The following is a 23,054-nucleotide window of genomic DNA, read 5'->3' on the forward strand; positions in this document are numbered from 1 at the left end:
AGCATTACAACAAACCTGGAGCCAGAGCCCCTGTTTCAAGCTCTCATGTTAAAGCTCATATTTTAATGACAATACTTTCGGCTTTATATGTAGCGCTTTCAGCGCCACCTAATAGCCAAGACTAAAAAGAGTTCTTGTGAGCAGGGAACTTATTCCAAGGAAGTACTGGGATGAGGAAGAGGGAGGTGGAGGTAATGCGAGTTGTTTCTTCTGCCAAAAAAAAACCACTTAGATAGCCACAATTGAAAATGTTAAAGGAGTACCTTTGCCATTACCATGGTCGGCCAACGAGTCACAAGGGTGGTGGGAAGCTGGAAGCAGACTGAATCAGAGGAGTGCAAAATGTTGGGACAAGATGGTGCATGGGCAGCTAGAAGAGGAGCAAGAGGAGGAGGAGCAGAAGGAGGAGGAGGCGTAGTGGGTGGGTAGGTCGGTGGGTTATGGAAGTGAGGCTAATGGCAGGCAGAGGGAGTAGGGGCCACGGCAAGCAACCAGCAAGATTTCATGGGTAAATAAAGCTGAACTCCTAGCACGCTTGTAAGCAGGCACTCCATTATAGGCTGCTCATGAAAGAATACATTTAGGCAGCCATGCCACAGCCATGCAAAAGCAGCTTTGAAAGTGTGCACGCACTCTGCAACCAGCATTTCCTAAGGAGCTAGTTGCCGAATAAGTGTACAATATTTTTTTCATTTTATAGAATTTTATTTGGCGATATCTTGAAGTCACTGATAACTTTTTATTGCCAGAGATGGTGGCATTTAATAAGTGCACGATTTTCCAATTATAGCCAACAAACATGTTCTGCTTTTAGCAGCCTGATGGGACAGAAAATCAGTTCACCTTACCCGCATTGAGGGTTTACTTACTCATGTAATTGACAATATGTCACTGTCTTTTTGATGCTTCTGGGTAAATTATATGATATCCAATTGAAGACACACCAAAAACATAATGAGAAGGACATGAGAACATGGAGACCTGGGATGGAGACGCAGGATCCTCTATCCGAAAGGCATGCGTTCTATAACAGAGCTATATCCATTGCTTGATGTTAAGTTTCAAGCCTTTGCCTCACTTCATTTTATCGATACAACTTATGAGGAATCAAGGAGAAAAGTATACAAAGTGAAATAGAAAGTGGTCTTTGTTGTAGTACAAAGATTGCTTCTTGTAGATTTGCTGCTTTGCAAGTCGTAGATAAGATATTTAGAATTTGAAATACTAGATGTATGTCAGATTATATGAATCGTAAGATCTCCGCACACTCCCTGGTGGTCTAGTGGTTAGGATTCAGCGCGCCGCGGCCCGGGGTCGATTCCCAGTCAGGCAAGGTGTTCTTTTTTAACTGCTTTTCGTATATCTTGTAAAGCATATAATATTCATCCTGTTAATTTATAAGCACTTTTATTTCTTATAAAAAATGCACGTCGAACATCACAACGTGAGGCAAGTGATACCGAGAACCGGCAAACAGCATTTATATCAATGTGGGTTTGAAAATGAGAACCAGTTATTTGTTTATAACCTTTTCAGCGTACTGCCACGGTCAGTTAACGCCATTATGTATTTTATTATATGTGAATGAACTCAACAAGTAGATTACCCCATAAAGCAAGTATGTTGGCTAAAGCCCAATCTGATCTGCCATGGGTAATTGTGCCACTGTCTGTGTGACATAAAACGTCCATGATGTGAGCCCTTATCTATAAGGCTTTCATTTGGACTTCAAACATCAATTAATGTACGCTATCCACCGTTAACTTTCATAAAGCCTTGTTACACATCACCTCATAACTTGGTACCTGAAGGACCACTTGCTGTCTTTTTGCGTGTGAAGAAGCTTATAAGTGACATAATTTGCTCAACCCTGCAAATTAGGCATTGCTTAATTCTAATTAGCAACAGTAAAACACTTACACCATGTGCTCTCTTCTTATTTTTTTTTACTGTATGCGATTAAAATTAATTATGCTTTGAAATTATATATTCTAACTACTTTGTATTAACCTCATGAAAATGGGGTTAAAATGTGAAAACAGAGATTTTCTATAGTGTTTCCTGGTGATCATCTGAGAACATAGTAAAAGACTAAGGTATGTTCTCATAAATCAATTACTTTCAATATTTGCAGCATTAAAAAGCATTTCCAAAACGACCGCCCAAATGTTATGACATTGCCCTACCTCAATGCCGTGACTCAGATTCAAACTGATATTGCTGCGGCCACAACGATGATAGGTGATAATACAGATTTTCCATACATTTGTTAAAGAAAGTCATGATTCTATGTCAAGGCTTGGAGGCTCAGATTATGCTCATAATTTCTCTTTACTACTCGAGCAGCATTCAACAAAAACAATTATGAAAAAAGAACACAAGAAAAACTACAATTCCCAATAATAACAGTGAATTTGTAGTCTGTTTTTCATAAATTCCTAAAATCACGTGATTTCCCAGTCCAATTACATCTCTTCACATCCTCCATAACACTTGCTGCCACCATAGTCTTTCCTCTTTTTTTTTGGTGAACGAACATCCAAACTTGCACCCCAACCGGTAGACGACTTTAACTTCACCTTGTTCCCCTCTCAAGGCGTTGTCTTCTGCTCCGCCCCTGTTGAAACATGTATAACCATCACCTATCTCATCATGAACGGGTGGGCAATCGCATAACAACATCATTACAATATCTCATACAACATCACATTATTCTTCAAATACCATCTTTATACATTTTTATTGTAGTGATTGAAATTGGATGGAATAATCTTTCGCCTCCAAGTCTTTAATAGAATCATGACTTTCTGTAACGAATGTATGGAAAATCTGTATTCTATGTCAAGAATCGGAGGATCAGATTATGCTAGTTTAAAGCTTACTTACCACCAATGACGCTACTTGTTCTACCGGTCTATAATAAAAATTCTTAAACGTTTCCTTATAAGACCAGTCTGCCGCCTTCAAAATATCTTCTAGGCGGGCTCGTGCCATAAAGGCCGACGACGCCATAGCACCCCTTGTGGAATGTGCTCCGAACCGAACTACATCTATACCTGCCTCTGCCATACACCACCTTACCCATCTAGACAAGGTGGCTGATGCTACCACTTTAAAAGGCTTCCTAATAGCTATCAACAATTGATATTCCCCATTGGGTCTCACCATATTCACCCTGTCCTCATATACTTTCAAGCAACTAACCGCACACAATTTAGGTTTCCCCATGGGAAAAGCCATATACTCAACCGATTTAATGTTTGTCTTCGTTCTCTTCTCTATATAGAATACTACTCCTGAAGGTGAAAAGGATTTCTTATTTACTACTAAAGCCTTCACATAAGACACTCTCTTACATGAAATCAAACATAACAAAGTAGTTAATTTAGCCCACAGCGCTTTCCTAGAAAGAAACTCATTGTCTGGCCAAGTCTCAAACATCCTTAATACCACACTCACATCCCACAAATGAGAATATCTGGGTGTGGGTGGTCTCATGCACCTGACCCCTTTCAGAAGCCTACATACTAGTGTGTGCTCACCTGCTGGTCTACCCTCAATGTACACATGACCTGCAGATATCGCCGATCTTTAATTGTTAATGGTCCTGTAAGCTTTTGCCTGAGCCGCCTGTGCTGCCAAAAAATTCACTATGTGTACTACATCTGTTCGTATGGGATCAACCTTTCTCTCCATACACCAATTACCCCATCTACTCCATGCCACTCTGTAGGCCTTCCCGGTAGCTTGGGCCCATGACTCCCTAATAAACTCCTGAGCCGTCCCCGAAAGTCCTGGCTTGGACCAATTGTTCCTGAAATCGCCCATGCTATCAGACTCAAGCTCCCTGACCGTACCAATGGTTGAGTTTCCCCTGATGGATTTAACAATATGTCCTCTCTGCGTGTTAGCAGAATTGGAGCCTCGTAAGACAACTCCAGAAGGTCCGGAAACCAAGCCTGACCTCTCCAGTCTGGTTTCACTAGAATCACTGTAGCTTCTTGTCACCTGACCTGCACCACTGTGCGTGCTATCATGGCAAATGGAGGGAAAGCATATTATTTGGCTGGTCCCCAAACCTGGAGAAATGCATCTGTCGCTTCCGGATCTGGTCTCCAGCTGTAAAACCTGGAGATCTTCCTGTTCAATCTCGACGCGAACAGATCTGTCTGACACGGACCTCTCTGATGCATTATCTCATGAAATAATGAGTTGTCCAGTTGCCAATCACTGGAGTCCCTCAAGTATCTCGAATTCCAGTCTGCTGCCAGATTGAGATCTCCTGGCAGGTGTTCTGCTCTCACACCGACTCCCCTCTGAAGACATATCTGCCAAAACTCTTTGGCCACCTCTGTCAGCATCTTTGATCTCGTTCCGCCTAGTCGATTTATATATCTGACTGCCGAAACATTGTCCATCTTTAAAAGAATGGCACCTTTCACTCCGTCCCGAGTCCAACACCGGACTGCAAAGGATCCCGTCAGAAGCTCTAGGCAATCGATGTGTAGACCCAACTCCTCGCTCAACCATCTCCCTCCTGTCAATTGGTCTCCACATCTGGCGCCCCATCCCCATCGACTGGCGTCCGACTCTATCACCAGGTCCGGGAATGAACTAAATATTGCCCTGCCAATCCACGCCTCCATGTGGTAATACCACCATTCCAGTTCCAACTTCACCTCCTGAGACATCTCCCTCAATGAAACTTCCTGTTTTGCCATCATACACTTTATCTCCTTCTTTATGGAATTCACCTTCTCTAACGGGAGTTTGAGAAAACCTTGAGTTGTGTCTAAGATGAAGCCTAGAAATTCCATTTCCTTTACTTTCTCTATTTCCGACTTCTCCTAGTTTATCAAAAACCCCAGTTGTTGTAACAGAAGTGTAGTTATCCGAACCTGCTCTACCAGAATCTCTCTGTCCTGACACATCAAGCAGATATCGTCCAGATAAATGATCATCCTGATCCCCTGCTCTCTCAGGTATCTTACTACAGGCTTCAACAGCTTGGTGAAGCACCATGGGGCTGACGCCAGACCAAATGGAAGACATTTGAACTCCCATATCTCCCCTTTCCATAAGAACTGTAGTAGCCTCCTCTGATCCCTTTGAATCGAATCGTTAGATATGCATCTCTGAGATCTATCCTTGCCAACCAATCTGCTCTCTGAAGGACATCTCTTAAAAGATAAATCCCTTCCATTTTGAAGTGTCTGTAAACTAGAAAATAATTCAGTCCTTTTAGATTTATCACTGGTCTTACCTTGTTTTTCCCTTTCACTAAAAACAGGTTGCTTATGAAACCTCCCAGACCTTCTGAGGCTGGGCCTATTGCGTTCTTTACTTTGAGTAACTCTACCTCTCTGTTCAGTAACTCTTCGTCCTGTTTTCTGAACCTTATCTGCCTTGGCAATGCTACTTGATATGGTTCTTGCCAAAATTCCAACTGAAAACCCCACACAGTCTGTCTCACCCACGCATCTCAGGATAACTCCTCCCATTTTTCTACATGTAACTCCACTCTCCCTCCTACTGGAGGTATACTCACATTCACCTGTTCTACTGCTTTTATTTTTCTCACCTGAATTATTCTGGTGCTGTTGTCTATTATTACTTCTCCAACCTCTACCCCTGCCTCTTCCCCTGCTTCCAATTGGCCCTGTCACTATAGGACCTTCTATATTGGCCGCGGCTGGACGAGTGGCCCTTTCCTCCTCCAGCCCTGGCAAAAAACTTTCGTCCGAATATCTTCTTCAATGAAGATTGCGCTCTGTCCATGGACACATATGTACTGGCAAACTTTGCCATATCCTTGATAAACAGGTCTCCAAACAGCTTGCCCTTCGCTACAGTCGCCTGTTCTGATGTCGCCAGCTCACCTAGCCTGGTGTCCAATTTCATTAAAATGGACCTCCTCCTCTCAGGGGCCAGCGCTGTGTTGGCGTTTCCCAACAGGCATAGAGTCCTCTGCGCTCAACCAGCCACAATGTCCGGATCCATGGGCTCCTTCTTAGCTTTGGCTTCCTCAGCCAGCTGCCAGAGTTTTGTAATCGGCCCCAACATGTCCAACAGCTTATCCTGACAGGACCTCCAGGACCTGTCAATGCCTCTCTTCACGTCCCTGCCATATCTGCCCAGGAACGTGATTATCCTGTCATCAATCTCTGGGGTCTCGGCCACCCCGTCTGGAACCCTCAGCCTCGGGCATTCCGCTTTTAGCTTGCTTGCTCCGCGGTGCCCTCAATCGTTTCCTGATATATTCTGCAATCTTTTCTGGAGGATCCCACTCATTGGACCTCGGATGCACCAGGTCGTCCGGATCGAACTCATCTTTCCGTGGATCATCCTCTTCCCTCCTGCCTTTCTTGCTTTTGGGTTGCCATTCGTCCTCATCTGGGCAGGTCTGACTCTCTGATGTACCGTATATCTCTTGATTTTGAACTGCTTTTGCAATAACCCTCATCAGATTCGCTCAAACTTGTGACATGTCTCTCACAAGACCTCACCTTTCTTTTCCCTGCTTTAGATCTGTGAGGTGAACCCGGGGGCGTCGGGTTGCTACAGTTCCTGTGGTTCTTTTTCTTACTTCACCCTTTTTCCCTGTGCGTCTTGCCTTGTGACAAAGCTGCCAGGTCCTGTAATATGCCCCTTTCCCTATGGGGCCTCTCGGCACTATCCAGTCTTTGAATTGCTTTGCTCATGCGTAAGCTGCTCACATGCGGACCTTCTGATTCCTCTGAGTAATCACTCATCTTGTTGAAGGTGCTGTGCAATATATATATATATATATATATACATGTATATATATATAGTCAACCCTGTACATGAGTGCAGGGAAAGCGGAAGGCACTCCAGGAAGCGGTTCTGCTGGTAACAATTACGGCAAAACACTGAGGCGGCTCCCCATTAGAATTCAGTCAAAAAATGATACTTTATTTGGACGTATGTCCAGGACAGAAAAAGAAAACACACGATAAACGACGCGTTTCGCGGCAACTGGCCGCTTGCTCACGTTCATATACATACATATATGTGTGCAGTTTACCTGGGCTGCCCCCGTCAATTATATATATATTTGTAGCTAGGCGAGTCTCAGACAATGCTAGCAGTATGTCTTGGGTCTGTGCCCATCAAAAGAGAGTAAAATCAATATTCTCCCAGCTCTTAGCTCCCCAGGCAGGCAGATTAAAAGGGATTTACACTAGTTTACTTGGGACTGGGCCCGTCAGACAATCAACCTTACAGCTGTGGTCCAATATGGCGAGATATCTGTCTCTTTCTCTCAGCCTCACGTAAATCATATCAATCACTTAACACAACTCTCTCTGTCAAGTCTAACCTCCTCCTTCACGAAGATCGCGACAGCGCTGGAACCGCCAATGCAGATATGCTCCACCCAAACCCTACATGCCGCTCCATAAGCGCTTTTAACTCCCACGCGCGCACGCTCTGAAATAGTATTATAGACTCTTAATAAACGTTCCAACATTTAAAACCACTACATGACAAAATCGTAAAACCAAAGTACTTATCTCAGCTGCTCGAGCAGCAAAGAAAGAGGAAGGACTATGGTGGCAGCAAGTGTTATGGAGGATGTGAAGAGTTGTAATTGGATTGGAAAATCACGTGATTTTAGGAACTTATGAAAAACGGACTACAAATTCACAGTTTTTATTGAGAATTGTAGTTTTTCTTGTGTTATTGTTTTTCATAATTGTTTTTGTTGCAATTGCTGCTCAAGTAGTAAAGAGAAGTTGTGAGCATAATCTGAGCCTCCAAGTCTTGACATAGAATCGGGTCCAGTAGTCGAAGTGTACGAAAAGAAGTAGTAGAACTGCGTTCCCTACTGGCTGCACCCACCCCACACACAAACACCAATCCCACACCCCCTCCCACGCACAATACAAACCCCCAAACACATGAGACTGCTGTTTAAGGGAACATTCAGTGCAGTGAGCTGCAACCACGTGATGTCCTTTAAGGAGTCTAAGCTATTTCTTATTTACACCTCCATTGTTGTGTTCCACAGGGAAATCAGTAAATGCAATGTTCTGACCCTGAGTGAATAATTCCCATTACTTTTTTTGACCTCTTATTATTTTTTATTAGTGTTATAGTTCAACAAGGAACTTTTCACTACATAGAAGACATTTTCACGACACTGATTAAAAATGAAATCACACGAGAAAACTACAATACATACTCATAGGAACTAGATAAAACATTGATTAATTAATTCTAAGAGAAATCCATCATCAAATATATTAAAAAAAAACATTTGATCACATTTCCAATTCAACAAGTAGTTTAAGCATCATCAGGAAGTGTTGAGGAAGTGTGAGCCCTAGACCTTGCAAGGTGCTCTTGGAACGTTGCTACCAGCTGTTCTCAGAATTTTACCTGAATTGTGCTCCTACCGCTTTAAGGAAAGTTTTGCTTAAATATGTCGGGCTAGGCGAAGCGTAGCCGAAGTGTTGAGCAAGTATGAGCCCTAGACCTTGCAAGACACTCTTGGAATGTTGCTACCAGCCGTTCTCAGAATTTTACCTGAATTGTGCTCCTACCGCTTTAAGGAATGTTTTGCTTAAATACGTCGGGCTACGCGAAGTGTAGCGGAAGTGTTGAGCAAGTGTTTGGCAATGTGTTGGGCAACGGTGGGGGACCGGTTCCTGTGAGGCGTCTGGAAACAGCAGGAGTTATTGAACTTACTGGAGTTGCTGGTCCGTTACAGTGGTAATGTGGTTGTTTTCATATTTTGACTTCAACGGGGCCTCATACAAGTACTGTGAGTAGTCCACATCGAATTATTCTTCAAGCTTTTGTCTCTCCAGGCCGGCGGGGTGGGGGGGCAGACTCTGGTGGCTCGTCGAGCTGTCGGGCGTTCCCTGTGCCTGAGAAAGTTTATTTTGTCCTAGCACAAGTTGTTTTTTTACGTGGTTCAGGCTCATTGTCGTATGGTCAGTAGAATTGCTCTACACAAACTGGGGCTGCGAGCAAGTCTCTCCCCATTTGTGTCTCCTGGTGTAACTTAAAAACAGGGCTTTAAGAACATACCCACAGTCGCTGTTGCCGTAGACAGTTTGGGATTGCAAGAAGTTTTTCCCCTCTCCAGCAGCTGCAGCTGAGATTTACAAGCTGTCTCCTGGTGATCAATTGCCGACAATTGCCCTATTTATTGCCTGTTGTGTACTAAGAACGAGGTTTGGGGCTGCGAGTAAGTCTCCCCCCACTACCCACGGTTACAGTTTTAGGAGGAGATATCTTATCACAACCGCACCACTAACTGCATGGGGCACCACAAATTGGGGTGTGGGCCGGTGAGCAAGTTTGTTTTTCATTTTTATAACTGTGGTGACTTGTTTCTATTTATCCATTTTCTGGTATTGTGTACCGTGTTAACTCAGGAATCTGTTAACTGAGCATGGGGGGGTCATCAATTTTATTGACTGAGCAGCGAGTGTGGTGGGGCTGCGCACTCGTTTTCCCCCTGGTATTTTTTATAGTCTATGGATACACTTGGACATTTTTATAGCCTTTAAAAAAAAAACCTTTTCCATATTTAAAGTTTAATACTGACTAAGATCTAAATGAAATAATTTTGCAGTGTTCTTGGACACATTTCTAGCAGTGATTATTTACAAGACCCAAACGCAATAAATGGCTGTCACACTCAGAGGTATTGGTGGTTTGCCAGAGGAGGCCTCACATCAGGGGGGTAGGGGTCCGCCGCAGGTAGTAATCACTCTCCCTCTGCTTTTCCAATTGCCCCCAGTGGATGTTGGTGGTGCTCCGCACACAACAGTCGAAGACACCGAGGCAGGTAGTTCACCTAGACCCTCTAAGTTAGAGAAGGAGTTTCAGGAGGACGCCATGCAGGGGTCCACAAAGTCACTGGATTCTATGGCTGCGGTTACGGGGAACATAAATCGGGTTCTCTCTAATATTGAATTGAATGTGAATTCCATGGTTTTCAGAGGCAGTGATGGGGGAGATTGATTTAGTTTCAGATAATTCAATCCTGGCACCTTTTCTCTCACACGAGTTAGCTAGGAAAGCTCACGGGTTATTGGATTTTACATACAAAAAATGGCTAATCCCGGAATCCCCACTACGAGAAAGGGGTGTAGAGAGAGTCCACCTTACCAGCAATTTTTTAGCAAACAAGCTAAGGGTGGTGGCTTATTGGGCTTTGGTTTTTCAAGGGGTTAGGGGGAATGCCAAGGAGGGTTGGGAATAACGCCAAATACAAATAGTACGGGGAGCGGTCCTGACGCAGAGAAAATAGGTTCAGAGGATATAAAAGATGGCCCCCTTCAGGAGCAGGCGCCCCTCATAGATGAACTGTCATTTCCAATCCTGTCCTGAATCATGGAGTCTATGGACAGAGGTTACGACGCGTTAAATTTTGAAATCCGGGACCTTAGGGAATCAGTGATGGAAGTTTTGAATAAGGTGCATTTACTAGAGGGGTATATAATGACAGTGTCCGTTTTTAACACTCTGCATCTAAAAGGGAACGGTTTGGCAGGGGCAGGTTCTATGGAGCAGGGGGGGGTGCCCATAAATACGCAAGGCCTGGTGGCAAAAGAGGGTTTTTGGGGGAAGGGGATTGTCCATGAAGAGGCACCAGACCAATCTGTTATAGGCCCACTATCGGTGTCTTGCCTCGATTCGGCACTAGACCAGGGAATTAAGCCCCTGAGTAGTAGCCCCAAGTGTAAGACACTTGACAATGGAAACACTTCGGGGCAAAAACAAAAAAAAGTCTAAAATGGTAAGCTCCCTTCTACCCAACATAATAAGGGGACTAGGAAATTATTGCGGAACTTAAGGATGGAAGTGGATAAACACATGCAGACTGACAGTGACGCATTGGAGAGGAAAAAGAGAGACTTTTTCAAAATGAAGAAAGGAGTAGTTAACAAAGAGAGGGCAGTCATAGTCGAACTGGGGAAGCCCACATTAGGTGCAGACAAAAGACAGGAGGAGGACAGCCGTTCGTTTGATTTAAGTAACATTTTGGTATACCCGGTGGATGTGGATGGATTAGAGGGTGAGCAAGCTGTGGGCATTGAGGATTTCTCCAACATCGACTTTGGGGAGGGTAAGGGTTTAGGAAAGTGTTGCTTACTAAGGGAGGGTAGTGTGGTCACCCTGCATGGCCCACAGGACATGCATGGTGGAACACCCCCCATAGAGGGTCCAATGAGTCAGCCTCCAAAGTTAGCGAAACTCTATGCGATATTTGCAAAACCGGTGGTGGTTAAGGCTCTACCAGTGGAGTGTCCTTTGACAGAGGTCCATTTGACTATGCCATCAAGGACTGTGGAAGAAGTAGGTTTGGGTGTCCCAAAAAGTAAGTCTGCTGAAGTCTGCTGAAGTCCTTAGGGGGTCTGGAACCAGGGAGGTGGCGCAGAGAAGGTCCGCTAAACAAAATGGTTGCGGCAACAGAATGATAATCTTACACAAAAAGTGGCAAAGGAATCGACTCTTCGAGAGTTCCAATAGGTAACCGTTGAACAGACATTATATCCTGGCTTTAATGCATGAAATCCCTAATTTGAGATTGTTATCAACAGTGGACATTAGAACTGTCGTATTTGTGTTTGACGACTGTTTGGATACGGTAAAGCTCCATTTGTGGTCACCTTTAACATAGGAAATTATCATGGCTGAGAGAGAGCGCTTCTTGACATTGGATTTTGATGTAACCGTTACAGGACCCTCTATCTTGTCAAGTTTGGCACCAATTTATCAAGATATGAAAGGAAAGACAAAACAATCTAGTGACACCTATAACGAGATCTATAGCTCACGAGGTTATTCTCAAGACCCGATGAAAGGGAGAAGGGATGGTTCATGGGAAGGGGGCAGATATTCACATTACACATGAAGGCCCAACTGGTCACTTATTACATGGAATTCTAGAGGCTATAAGAACATTATGAACAATTACGATCTATTTGCATCATTCGACATAATCTGTTTACAGGAAAACTTTTTGCAGGACATGCCAATAATTGATGGTTTTGATGTTGCATATATTAAGACACGCAGGGGTCTGAAGGGTAGGCTGTATGGGGGATTATTAACAGCTGTTAAACAGTCCTTGAGAGTTAGTATGCAGGCGATTGAAACAGATGGGCTGGACATTTTGGTGGTCCTGTTGGAATGGGAAGAGTCCGGGGGGGCCAGAGGGGTCTAAATAAATGCTTCCTGGTAAATGTGTATTTCAGTCCCATAAAGGACCAGTTGGAGGAGGCTCTGACAGTTTTGTCTTTTACAGTGCTGGGCGAGTTCCCAGTAGACAGGGTCTCGGTGATCATTGTGGGAGATTTCAATGCTGAATGCCTAGAGGATGAGTGGTACCTGGATCAAAATAGGAAAACTGTGGGTAAAGAAGCACGGGAGAGAGGTAGAAGAATCAGGCAAGAACTTGAGGCATGGAACCTAGTAATTGTGAATGGTAACATACAAATAGATATCCCTCCTGCTTTTACATGGCAGAATGGGTTATGGAAGACGACTTTGGACTATGTTTTTGTATCACAGGATTTAGTTGAGAGAGGGGATACCCTGGAAGTTAGATTAATGCCTTGGAGTGATCATTCTCTGCTGCTATCTAGATTACTTGACCCTGTGAAGATCAGGGAGCCCGAAATGTTGACAGTGGCAATTACTCCAGGCAAGAATGAGGTTAAATGGGTCCCACGATTAGCAAAAGCTTTTCTGGGGGAAATAGTAAACCTCCCCGTAGCCAAGATGGCATTTTTATGCACTACAGAGGGTTTCCCAGAGATAATCGGGTAGTTGCTGGGTAGATTAACCTCAGACAGAGGCCTAAACTAGGGGTAGAATAAGTTGAAAGGAACCCTATTCCTTTGATCTAGAGATACAGGAACACAAAAAACAACTGCATAGAGCGGTAAGGCTCCTCAAAAGGTCCTCGCCGGAAGACTATAAGGACGAGGTTCAGAGATTAAGACAAACCTACAGGAATTGGGTGAAAGGTATACAATTTGAGCTGTTAATCAAAGATGCTGGGAGAATGTTGGCACGTATGTCAGGCAACAAGAGTGGGAAATTCTGGAACCTAATAAAGACACCAGGGACCCAGGCTTCTCTGCAGGCACAGGCAGTTAGATCGCAAGAAGATCTGAAGGCCCATTTCCTTGGGGCACTTGTGAAGCTCTGAGTTTTCAATGGTAAATTTGGTAGATATTCACTTTTGCCAGCATTGAAAAGATATAAGCAGCAACTGGTTCCCAAACTAATCTATGGTGTAGAAACCAGGTGCCAGTTTATAGACTGGCCAAAATTGGAGGGTGCTTTGTGGAGAGTCTTTTGCAATTGCCACAGTCAGTTCCCCTTGGAGGGATTTTGTTTGAGCTGGGACAGTTCCCTATCCAGACTATGGTGGGTTGGGTGAAACTCCAGCTCTTTATAAACATTTTGAATCCTCCACTGGCCTCGGTTTTGGAGGAACTCAAGCTTCTAAGGATACAGGGTGGTTGTAGAGTTCTTAATGAGTGGGTCCTAACTTGTGAATCAATGCTCTTACGGGCAGACATTTCGCTCGAAGCACTGGGTCTTACACCAAAAGTGGCCAATTTAAGATGGTGTGGGTACATTTGGTCAAATGTGAGATCCACGATTTTGGATGCTAAATGTTTTGGGGACCACTTTGTGTGGACTTGCAAAAGCTTCAATGTACTTGCTCCCTAGTTGAAAAAACACCCCTCGAGGAGCTTCAGGTCTCAACTATTAAGAATTAGGTTGAATCTGGCTCCAACTAATGAAATATTGGGCCGACGCCTTAACATCCCACGAGACCAGAGACTGTGCCGTCACTGTAAGACTGAGATTGAGACTCTAAAGCATCTATGTGTTGGGTGTCCCAATTTGGAAACTTTGAGAATTCCATTTTTTTCTGGGAGAAGGCACTCATCTGATGAAGACCTGTGGAGAAGGATCCTAAATTGGAATTGGCTGAGCCTGTCTATCCATGTTTTAGAATTTTTAAAGAACCCTGCAATACTTTTTTAAGACTGTAAATATTTTGTGGATAACATTTCCTTTCCTTTTCTTGTGAATTGTATGAAATCGGAATTTGGTATTGTATTTGTATGATTTAATTAAGTGTCATTGGTTTTATGTATATTTATTATGTAATGTGTTAAAAGAACACATTAAAATAATAATAATAATTTAGCATCATCAGGAAATAACTCTTTTAAAAAGCGCAAGGCTGCCAGTCTCCAGCCCTTTGATTTTTGAGTGAAAATATATTGTCAGATTAAACCACAAGGCATTACTCTATCACGACTTCGGCAGTAACCCTTAAATCCGGCGGTAGCGATAATACCGCCGGATTTAAGGGTCCGCCGAATCAGGGCTTCGGCGGATTTCGCCCCAACTCTGAGCTGGGGGGAAATCCGCTGAAAATTCACGCTATTACCGACGGCAGGAAATCCACCGACGGTAAGAGCGCGAAAATTCCCCATTGAGCCCAATGGGGAATGGGGCACTCCCAAATGGGCTCAATGGGGAATGGGGAATTACTTTATTGCCGAACTCGTGAACCGGCGCTATTATCGCCGGGGAGTTCGGCGGTAGGGCTATTACCGCCGGTGGTAATACCGCCGGCGGTAACGGCCAAGTAGTGATCAGGCCCTAAGTGTTTCAAATGCAGATATCTACATAAAACTAAGGCATCACGTTCTAGTAGCAAATGGTAAATTGTTTCTATAGTTCTTCTTCATTGGACTATCTACAGGTCCTCAAAGATCGTTCAATCTTCTCTCTTCCACCCACAATTCCTTTAGTTGGGGCGAGGTTCAAATGCATGTATAAGCAGTGTCTACGCCGGTTCTGATCTAGGCACTTTTGTAAACAGTGAAGAAGAACATGCTAGGGTCTTGTGTCATAGCCACGTACTACCTCAATAGTGTAAATCCAGTCCCTCTTCCACAGTTTTTATTCTGCTCTACCCGACATCGTAAGCAATAAGTCCAGGCTTAGTTCTAGTGTCCTATATATTCATTACATTTTGAGACCTATTCATCGGCCCACTACGCCTATTATTCATTAGTTGTTTCAAATGCCACCAGATAGATCTCTCTTCTGCCAAAAGGATCTTGCTCAGGAAGTTCAAATTTCCATTGCTTCACACCTCACTAATTGCGAGGGTTAACAGAGGGGTGTGACGCAGTTCCTCGCGATGCACGTGGGGGATGAATTAGTAAACCTAGCAGTTTTCAATAGTCATCTCCGCCTGCTCGGGGCGTGCCGACTGTATTGGGGTCTGTCCAGCCTTTCTCCGAAGCACCCTGGCATGCTCAGTGTGACAAGGGCCTCACTTAAAACATGTGAGACAGATTCTAGTGAGGACAGAGCAGTTAATCTAGTACAGTAATAAGGGATGTGGGGAGAAATGGCAACATGGATCATGCATCATAAACTGCATTTCACCCTTCATTGTGCACCTGGGCACGAAATTAAATCCGGTGCCACGTGCCACTAATACACCAATGCACACATCCTGCACCGTACCTTTTGGTGGACTTGTCTAGTGCAGGGGTGTAGGAGACCCATAAAATCTGGGGGGGGACAGGGTGACACCTTGGGACTTTTCTTTTTTTATTTCTTTATTAACACACAGTGCCAAGCCATTTAGCCACCCCTTAATCTTGTGGGGGCGACGCGGGGTGAGTGGGTTTGGCAGGGGGGACATCATATTCATTTCAGAATGTCTGAATGCTGTATTCTCATTGGTAGCTGGGAACATGCTTACTGAATTGGTCGGAATTGTTGCACTGCGCCTGCATCTTTAGCCCTCTTTGGCGAATATAAAGCAAGATCTTGGGTTTCACAGCAAAGACTTGTTTAGCAAGTGCTGACCGATCTCCTTGTTTCCTAGAAAGCCTTTCCGTGCCTGTCCAAAGCTTCTTAGGCTGCATGTTTAAATCCCAACATTATTTACAGACTCACTCACCCCTTAATCTTTGAGATTGATAAAAGCGAGTAGTGTCGGGTAATAATAACAATTGCTTCAGGCGCCTAAAGACATTTTGGTCACTATTGTAGGCGTTATGAATAGGCATAATTAATTCTAAAAGAGATAATACTTAAGATGTTTTTATTCAGCCTGCTGTATTTATGATACAAAGCCCCTCCACGGGTTGCACGTTCTCTAAATATCGCATGTTGCCCAGTAATTCGAATCACTATTCAAAATAACCCATTCTATAAACGTTCTCACATGTGTTTCTCGCACACTGCATTATTTCCCATAACCAAAGAGCAACACATTGTAACTAGGAACATTGCATTTCAAAGCCACATTTCTGTTGACAGTGACACCAGTGGTTAATGTACTACAGACGATCTGTGTCCAACTGTGCAGGAAACACATCGGATATATGTATTGCTAAGCCAATTATAGCAATATTCTGACTTCCAAATTACTGTGTGTGTGCAGTTTCCAAGCTAGAGCCCTTCCGGCCCCCCCTTCTGCACTACCGTGTACCAGGGTGCTGACTAGTGCGATCCTCGCTTTACACGCCTCGTGCAAAGCGAGGATTGCAGTAGTGGAGAGGAAAGGTCACGCCCCAGGGAACATCTGAAAGTATCTGTGGGGCAAAGGGGGCGGGGTGGCGGGGCAGGCCCTTATAGAGGATTGCAGGGAGTATGCACTTAGAAGAAAATGATGTCACTGAGGTTTATGTCACACGCCTTGTCTGGTGAGAGGACGAGAATCAGGTGCAATAACGGCCATCATTGTTATCCAACAATGCGCACAACGCTGAACAGTTAAAGACATTTGTGACCTGCAGAAATTGGAAGATGCCTGATGCAGGTGCATTAACTCACTGACCAATCTCTTCCGAATTAATCGGTGACGTTGATACACCTAGTGGTGACGCGTAGTAAGTGCCTCTCCCCCCTGCCAGCATGTAAGAGACAGATTTGACTCTGTCCCACGTCAACTGAAGAACTCATCATCTACAGTCCTTAGTTAAAATACAGGACTATAACAGTATACTGTAATAACTGAATGCTGCTCCGCAAATGCGAAGTTTAATCGGCATTACAGGGACGCTTCTTTTGTATGTGAGAGAGAGACTGGGCGCCTGCAGAATTGGATATTAATCATTACCAGCCTCGATGGTTCACAATTGAACAAACTCTTGAGGATGAATGGTTGAGTTTACAGGTTTCAAACCTATGACCTGCAGCACACCTAACCACTGAGTTGATTGTGGAGGAGCTCATGTCCGGAGGGAGGCGGGTGGAGGAGAGGGGTTAAGAAGGGTTAAATTCGTGGGAAGACTAAACTCCAGTAATACGTCTTAAAAGTGGACCGTCACCTAACACATACGCTAAAGCTCATACCACTGAAGAGCATGCCTGTCCCAGTCAGTGCCTGAAGCCGCAAAAGACAGGACTCACGTCTTCAGTCCACACCTGAGTCGCTCCCCTGCAGCGCGCACTAACACCTCGCTGCACTGCACACTCACACTAGCCACCCTCGTACGTGTTGTTGTTGTTGGGGGATTCCTGCCGCCGGCGCATTGCCATCGCAGCAAGCCCCCGGGTGCATCTATCTCCGGGAGCGAAACCAAACGTTGTGCTGTGCACCGAAAACAGCACTGTGCCTGTGCACCCACCCAGAGCAGACTTCACAACAGCATACGACAAAAACTAAAAGTGTGCTGAATCTGTGGGTGCGTGCCCACCTCCCCACTCAGGGGGCCCCTACTTTACTTACCTTGTGAGGGTCTGTTGTTGAGTCTCTGTCTCTGGGGTCACAGGAGCAGTTGGACAGTCGAAGTCACTGTAGCATGCATCGCTGCCTACCTGGCTTCTGGGCATTCTGGCAGTAGGGATTGGAGCCGAATATGGCATGTGTCATATGCCAGTGACACGTGCCACTGCAAGTCACCACTACAAGTGACAAGTGCCACTGGCAGGTGTCACATGCCATGCCCCAAAAAAAGTTTCACGTGTCACGGTAAGTCTGTCTCTTCGTTTTTCAAATTATAATCCTCCTTTTTAAAAATACGAAACGCCAATTTTAATGCTTTTTTGTAAAAATAAAATTGAAAGTCTCCACGGAAGACTCAAACTCATGACCTCGTGTTATCAGGCCTAGCTCCTTTAACCACTGCACCATTACGTCTGACGACATTTTAGGTTCAAATTCTACCTCTAATGTAAACTCTTACATGGTTCAAAGCTGCTCCTTTTTTTTATTTTAAGTCACATCTTAAAACAAACTGCATGTGCAATTCTGAAAGTTTGTAGGATTGAAACAATGTACTGTAAGTATTTGCATCTTTTCTTGCATAATACTAAATGTAAAAAACAGTTCAATCCAAAACCTGTTACTGTGTAATGCTTTAAATGTGAAACATGTATTGTGTACATGTTTTCCAAAACAGTATGGTTGCAATATTAAAGTGTGTTTGTACATTAATTCATGTGTTTCACACTTGACTGTACGAACTGTGATAAATACAGTACAACCATATCCTACTGATAGTATGTATAATTTATATATCAGAGTATATACAGGATCATGAAAACATAATTTACAAATGTTGCTAAATCTTCAGATTTAGGGCCCAATTCATAGAATCCAGCGCAGAAGCAGCACAAGTGCTGCACGCCGAGAAGGAGCGTGTGCCATGCGTGCACCAGCTGTGGCACGCGTATTCATGGATTTTCTGAGGCATCAGTAACCGTGGCGCAGAGAACATCAAGTACCGCCAGCAACGCCCCCAACACACCCCCATGCGCAGGCAAAAGCCAGTGAAATGCCCAACACGGCGCAACGCCCGCACCATCCGTGACCCAGCACACATCCCCCCCATTGTAATTGCGTGAAAAATCAGAGCGTAACCGCTCGCACCAGCCAAATCACGTGAAATGCCCATGCGTACCCCGTCCACACCCCAGCAAAATCGCGTACCCTGGTCGGACCAGCCAAATCACGTGGGAAAGCCCGCATGTACCCTGTGATACATGCACAACTCCCCTGGAAGCAGACGCCTCCTCACAGGACAGCCAGACCCCAGCAGTGAACCATACCCCGCAGGCAGACCATACCACATGGTCCCCCCATCACCCGTGACCACACCCCGCAGGCGGTCTACACCAAATGGGATCTCCACCATCACCCGTGAACATACCCTGCAGGCAGTCCACACCACATGGGACCCCCACCATCACCCGTGACCATACCCCACAGGCAGCCCACACCACATGGGACCCCCACCATCACCTGTGAACATACCCCGCAGGCATCCCACACCACATGGGACCCCCACCATCACCCGTGAACATACCCGCCAGGCATCCCACACCACATGGCTCCCCCATCACCCGTGACCACACCCTGCAGGCAGCCCACATCACATGGGACCCCCACCATCACCCGTGACCATACCCTGCAGGCAGTCCACACTACATGGGACCCACACCAGCACCAGTGAACATACCCCGCAGGCAGCCCACACCACATGGGCACCCCATCACCCGTGACCATACCCAGCAGGCAGGCCCCGCCTCATGTCCCCACCTGTGACGGCAACCTGCAGGCAGGCCCCGCCACATGTCCCCACCAGTGACAGCAACCTGCAGGCAGGCCCTGCCTCATGTCCCCACGCCCCACCCCCCACCAGTGACGGCAACCTGCAGGCAGGCCCTGCCACATGTCCCCGCCCCCACCCCAAAACACATTGGACCAACATACAATCACGCAGCACATGCCAACTAAAATGCCACCACACGCTGCATCCCCCTGGTGCACCTCAACACCCATCCATTAGTCATGCTCCCTATGTCATGTGAATCCTAACATCACACATGCATGCATGTGCACACACATGAACAACATTGGTGAACAGCAGGGACACGCAAATGCATCAAGGAGGAGTAAAACATGCACTAAACCGTTGAGACCAGATACCACTTCGATTTCAATGTCAAAAAATTATATTAAAAAACATGTATCTAAGTCACAAACAGTAAAAACAACAAATTAAACATGCATGAACCAAATGAAAAATCAAAATAAAGTGAAAACCAAAATCAATGTGATGTAAAAAATGAAAGAGTCAAAAATGTGGTCCTTGTCCATTAATGTATATGCAAATGAAATCACATATCATGTGAAAACCATTCCAAATTAACACAATGAAAAAATAAATCGCACATTTGAAAACCGAATGAAAAAAATGACATCAGCTAATTTTACTTTGCTTCTCGATGGAAGGATTGCACTTCAGAAAACAGGTAAATGGAAATATATAACACATTATTATCCAGTTTTAAATCCTGATTGCCTTTCCTGTCTTCATGTTTTGTTCTTAGCCATTCACAAAGTATTATAACTTTTGAGCACCCATGTGTATGTGTAAGTTATTGTTCAGTCCTATACGTAACTTGATATGATTTATATAGAGCTATGGTTAGTTATTCAATGATTAAAAATGAAATCTTTCTTGTTAGATGAAAAAATGCTTCAAAATGCGTTTGAAAAAGATCACGCTGAAACTGAAATGGAATTACAAATACAAAAAATCACCAAAGCGAAAACACTTGAAGCTTTTTTGGCTGATACATTTCCAATAAATTCAAAAAATGAGGTGAGCAGAAATATAAATGTCCTCTTATTATGAACAAATGAAACATCTATTATTACAGAATAGTAACACTGTTTGAGTGATAGACGATAAATCTAATAAACGATAGGCCAATTCATAAAGATCAGTGGGGACAGAGATGTGATTACAAGTTGCCTCATTCTGTGATACAGGTGTCTTCTCTGAGGACCTCAGTCCAAGTAGAGAACTTATGAAGCAAAAAAGGATCTGACAGTTGGTACAAGGCACCTTCAGCTAGATCAACTAGGCAAATCCAAATGTTCGCTATGAAGATTCCTGGTTATTTATGGTTCACTGGTTAGATGTGGGTGCTATCATAGGGTTAGCTGTGAAGAGCCTATCAATAAAAATGCATTTTTTACGTTTCCACCGGCATCAAGGAGCTGAAAGGTTAGGGAGTGCGCACAAAAAAGCACATGAGCACTTGTATTTTCAACAGATCATTGCTGTCAGGGGCCTTTTCAGAATATTGTTAGCTGGGCACTTATGATATGTCATGTATAATAATAAGTGTCCACATATCAATATACTTGTTCCCTGGGTCTGGTCTGTGATAGAGGAGACCAGACAAAGTTGGAAACTGTGCAAATATTATGCCTAAAGTGCATCTTGTTGTGAATTGTGAGGCCTTTTTGTCTATGACAGGCCATCATCAGCCCACACTTTTCATTTAAGATTATTCACACAGTTCATATACCCATGCAAATGAATTGTTTACATTAGGATTCATTGGTCATTATCACCCCCTGCCTACAACATGCTGATGTTTTGACAATTTTCTGCTGCACAAGTCACATCCAAGTAGGCAGAATGTCTTCACAATCTTGCACAGGTCTTTTTGGTATTCGCTTCCTGGTGTACCTGAGGTTATGATCAAAAGGTGTACTGTAGACTATTAGCTACATTTTTCAATTTTGCTTTTCATAAAGAAGATAATAACATGCATGTGTGAATTTGCAACATAATTCATAGGGAAAAAAGTATTAATCAAGATGTCATACTTATTTTTATTTTTGCGATATGTTAAAATGTGCTTGATACTTGCTATGTGCTATTGACTATATAGAATGTGGGCGAATAATAAAAAAAGATCCAAATCAATATCTTTCAATATGTGATTGTATGACTTTTTGAGCGATAGACTACCTAAACATTTCACATGTAAGTATATTTAACCTAAACATTGCTTCTTTCATAAAAGGAGCATCTGAAGAAAATTCTGAATGACGTTGGTGATGAAGAGGAAAGATTAGCATTAGTGGGTAACAGTCCACTGAACCGAAAGGGTTTGAAGAGCCTTTGCACCGTTAGCATGCTTTAGGAAGACAAATCTAAGGCACAACCTGCATTAGGAAACTGGCTCACAGATGATGTAAGAAAGCAAAGATGTGACATGCCATACCAATCTTATTTCATAATGTAGATTATTTGACAATATTGAAATTTTTAATTATTCACCTGTACAATATTTTTATTTAAGGTTCTCAATGCACGAATTTATCAGATAGTTTCGGACAAAAAGGATTAAGTTGAATTCATTCTATTTGTTTTGTATTAAACATTTTGATACTTTTATAATGCAAACAATGTATGCAGTAGGGAAATAGAAGTCATTATAATCTTATTAACATTCCACATTATCAATTTAAACATAATGCACAAATCTGTGAAATTACCATAATTTCTTTTACATACTTAGGAATATTTTTCCACTTACTTGAGTTTTTGAAGGAATTATTTTTAAAAACGTGTGTAAAAAAATAAAGATGAATGTACTGCTAATATTAGTTTCACAGCCATAACGTCATAACTACAGTTGATTGTCAAAATCAGATTTATTGGGATTTATTTAGAAAAGTGTTCTTCAGTGGTAAAATCCCACTCAGAACTAATTTCTAAATCTGGCTTTATATAAGCACCAATGTATAAAGATAGCTAGAAAACTATATTTATTTCTTAGTATGCAAACAATTGTTATCTACATTGTTGTTAATATTTTTTTCTGTTTTCAGCACCACATGATAGAAACATTTCATCATGTTTGGTGTTGGAGAGAAGTACGTGCTGGAGGACCACTACAACAAAACATACCATGTCTAACGGTGGGTGAAAGACAAAATATACAATGTGTAATGAATACGATAGCATGAAGGTAACCCTTTAATAAAAAGATTGCAATTTTGATAGTACTAATTAAACTGCATATGTCATATTCCTTGATTAGTTAATTAAATTACTGTTGCCATGGGTTCCTGTCCTTGACACCACCACCACCCGGGAGGTGTCATTTAAGACCCTGGGCCTCATTACGAGGTGGGCGGTAAGGGATTACCGGCACCGGTAAGGGCACCGGTGCCGGTAATCCCTTACCGCCCTACTACGAGT

Source organism: Ambystoma mexicanum, assembly GCF_040938575.1.
Source record: "Ambystoma mexicanum isolate Mex_15411 chromosome 12 unlocalized genomic scaffold, UKY_AmexF1_1 Mex_chr12_unloc.2, whole genome shotgun sequence".
In the NCBI taxonomy this organism is placed as follows: domain Eukaryota; kingdom Metazoa; phylum Chordata; class Amphibia; order Caudata; family Ambystomatidae; genus Ambystoma; species Ambystoma mexicanum.